At 39.1% G+C, this 4,102-nt stretch overlaps 1 pseudogene; it reads left to right on the forward strand.

Annotated features, from left to right (window-relative positions):
* The first annotated feature begins 453 nt into the window (after positions 1 to 453).
* On the forward strand, positions 454 to 797 carry LOC132682754 (large ribosomal subunit protein eL33 pseudogene; annotated as a pseudogene).
* Positions 798 to 4,102: the final 3,305 nt, after the last annotated feature.

Raw genomic sequence — 4,102 nt, forward strand, 5'->3', positions numbered from 1 at the left:
ACATAACACACACAAAGTCAATGTGATACTAGGAAGTATAGACCATTCAAGATATGGAAATAAATAGATTCTAAATTCTGTGCAGAAAGCAACATAATTTGTTGATTCTAAAATATCTACATCTGGGGGAGCCTGGGTGGCTCAGTCAGTTAAGCAGATGACTCTTGATTTCAGCTCAGGTCATGATCTCAAGGTTCATGAGTTTGAGTCCTGTGATGAGCTCCATGCTGAGAGTATGGAGTGTGTTTGACATTTTCTCCCTCTCCCTCTCTCTATGCCCTTCCCTGACTCTCTCTCTCTCTCAAAAATAAATAGTATATTAAAAAAAAAAAGAGCAGAAATCTTTAAAACATCTACATCTGGAGTACTTTAATAAAAATTAAAACTAAGGTGGTCTTTCTCTTTCCACCATCTTGGAGCCTGTGGATGCCTTTTGGGAACAGGACCCCTAAAATGACAAATATGTTTGGAAGGCTGTGGTCCAAGGCCACTTTTGTTGGCCATAAGCAGGGTCTCTGGAACCAGAGGGAGTGCACACAGTTCTTCTTAAAATTGAAGGTGTTTATGCTGTAGATGAAACTGAATTCTGTCTAGGCAGGAGATGTGCCTATGTGTACAAAGCAAGGAACAACACAGTGACTCCTGGTAGCAAACTGAACAAAACCAGAGTAATCTGGGGAAAAGTAACTCATGCTCATGGAAACAGTGGCATGGTTCATGCCAAATTCCAAAGCAAGCTTCCTGCTAAAGCCATCGGCCACAGAACCTGTGAAATGCTGTATCCCTCAAGGATTTAAACTTACTGAAAAGTAAATAAGTAAAGGTGTAGATTTGTTGTATTTCTTGTATTTTTGTTAAAAAAAAAAAATTAAAACTACATTGAGGACAAGTAAAAAAGGCCTCAACACCAACAGGTGAATCTTTCAAATGGTAATAAAATAATATTCTGGGCACTATTCCTGATATTCTATTGATAGCAAAACTATGGCCATGTCTGCATGAAGTAGTCTTTTGGGTCTAAAATGTTCAGTCATGACATAATACAATTCCTATCATTCTGCTCACACTCTGCTCATCCTTCAATCTTTTCCACCATCATCCATCCAGTGACTCAGTTCAGAAACTTGGAAAGTAGGCTGATTTCTCTTTCCTCATAAAACATTTAATTATAAGCAAACATGCTAATGTGGATTCCAGAAGAAAATTAAGATAAACTTGTGCCTGCTGCTCTGACCAAACCTTCACTTCCCTTGGTCAGTTTGAGGGGTGCTATGGGTCTTTCACAGAGGCACCTGCCCATATTCAGCTCATAGAGAGATCAGGGAGGGATTATCAAACTCTCCTTCTCAACTCCTCAGGAAAAAGGCACAGTGAAGCTCTCAGAAATGCATTATTTCCAACATCAGTCAGCCCCAGAAAATCCAGTTCTGCAGTTGGCAGGGAAGCCTGAGAAATAGGAAAATCAAATTAATGAGTGATTTCCATAGAGCATTACTGAGATCACCACAAATCCCATTAACTTTTTTTTAACCTTTCCATACATTGTCTGTTGTCATGGAAACACAGCTTCTGCTAAGCTGCCTATAAAAATAATTTAACGATTGGTGACCCTTCCAGCTAAATGTTAGCTAATAAGCATTAGAAATGTGGGCTTGCTTTATTTAACAACAACTCACCTAACTTTTTTCGTAGGGGATTAAAACTCATGCCTGCCTATCATGTAGGTAAGGCTGGCATCCACACCCACTACCTCTTTCAGTCACATATTTACTCCTGTGTAATTGCAATTTTGTCCTGTTTTCCTGGAAACAAATTTGTAGTCATCAGGAAGGAGGGCAAGGTTATAGCTATGAGATGACGAGTTAGTAAATGCTCTTGGAGAATTCTATTAAAGTGGCAAACACATGTTAAATGTACATTTTCCAGAAGACTGGCTACTTGATTTGGTTTTTTTTTACAGGTATGTGTTATTGGTAATTACAGCATATTTAGTGTTTCCGAGATGGCACCAAACCAAGAAAAACGTCTCTGGTTAACATCTTATCGCATGTGATCAGGCTATGAAAGCACATAGGGTTGTCAAAAGAATCTTAAAATAATTTTATTGTTTAATTGCCCAAATAATATGGGTTCATTGTAGAGAGGTAAACAATATAAATAAGAAAAGGAAGATAAAAATAATCCACAATTTGCTACCCACAATTGAACATTTTAACATTTAGAGATACAGTTTTATATAGTTTGTCTGCTTGTTTATCTGCCTTCTTCTCTTCCTAAAGGCCATCTGCTTATCTATTTATCTACATCTGTATCAATATATAGGTAGATATTTAAAATGGGCTCATGCTGAATATATTTTGTAAACTGTTCCACACAAGACAGACATTTTCATACAGACTGCTAAATTATAGACAGAAGACTTTAAATTTGCTTTCCTGGGGGGTGCCAGGGTGGTTCAATCGGTTAAGCATTCAACTCTTGGTTTTGGCTCATGTCATGATCTCATGGTCGGTGAGTTCGAGCCCCACATCAGGCTCTGCGCTGACAGTGTGGAGCCTACTTGGGATTCTTTCTCTTTCCCTCTCTCTGCCCCTTCCGCATACTCTCTCTCAAAATAAATAAATAAACTTAAAGAAAAAATAAAACTTCTTCCCTGTGCCTTAGTGAAGCCTGAGGTAAAGGGGAAAGTGTGCAATTTTATGCATACATACTTACTTAAACATTATCCTACATCCTGAACCAAGTGGGAAGGTTAATGAAAGGTCTAGACATGAGTCTATAGAAAGCCCCACGTTCGTTGCCCAACCTGTTGGCACACCATTGTCACCCATCATAAACCTGCCTGTTGGTGGCCATGGGTTTCTTTGCCTTGTTGGGTCAGGGAATGGAGGCTGATTGAAAAGGACTGATGTTATTGTGCAGTAATGCAGAGTCACAGACATGCAGACAGAAACCTGTCTTTATTTGAAATTTTGATATTTTGATTATCACAGATATTTTTGCATTAACTTTGATTTTGCAAGTACTGCATTATTATTTATCTCAGGGTGCCTGGGTGGCTCAGTTAGGCATCTGACTCTTGATTTTGGCTCACAGGTCATGACCTCACAGTTTGTGAGGTGTGCACGTTGGGCTCTGCACAGACAGCTTGGAGCCTGCTTGGGATTTTCTCTCTCTCACTTCCTCTCTGCCCCTCTCCCACTTGCGCTTTGTCTCTTTCTCTCAAAAATAAATAAATAAACTTTAAAAAAATATGTCGTTTGTCTCAATTACTGATTTTTTTTGATGTGACCTTAAATTTCACCCTTGAGGCGAGCACCCACCCTAATCCTGTCCTTGAGACTCCCAAAGAGAATGCTAGAATTGTTGTTTTCGAGACAGACATTTTCTGATGACTGGCAAAACTGTCACTATCTGGGCTCTTAGTGATACCCAGGGACTATAAGGCTTGAGAGCATGTGGGCCCATGAGGACTTCAGAATTAAATGTCTAATATTCCTAGGAAGTTAATAGAATTACGATAAGATGTTTCCCTGCTTTCAAGAGAAGGTAGAGATGGTGAAACATGTGGATATAGACAATAGGGAGTGGTTCAAAACTGGTCCGTGCTGTGGCAAACTGAAAGATTCATGCCCTACCTAGACACTCTGGAAATAAACTGAAGAGTAAAGGAGAATAACACTGGCCTGTCAAATCAAACCACCAATTTGTGATGCCCCCTGGGCTTTCACTACTCCTCACGGCTATGTTTGCCTGGGAAGCCTACAGCCCTGAAACTACTTTGGTCACTTCAAAACTCATGTTCGTGAAAAAGCTGATCAACCAGGGCCTCTTATAACCTGGAGCTAATGGTTACTAAGTGCTATGAGAACCAAGCATTCATTTAATTCATCATGAGTGCAAATTTATGTTTAAACTATAGATAAGATGAATATTTCATTTTATACTTGGGGTAAAAAAGAAGGTATCTTTCTTGCATCGAATTTTATAAGCAAAAGAGGTAGAATTATGTTTTCTAAAAATTTCTTTTCCAACATGTTGGGAAAAGAAGATGCAGGGTGGAAACAAAAGGAGACATTTTGTGTCCAACTGTCTTTGTTTT

This window comes from Panthera onca, chromosome C2 (assembly GCF_046562875.1).
Source record: "Panthera onca isolate mPanOnc1 chromosome C2, mPanOnc1 haplotype 2, whole genome shotgun sequence".
Classification (NCBI taxonomy): Eukaryota; Metazoa; Chordata; class Mammalia; order Carnivora; family Felidae; genus Panthera; species Panthera onca.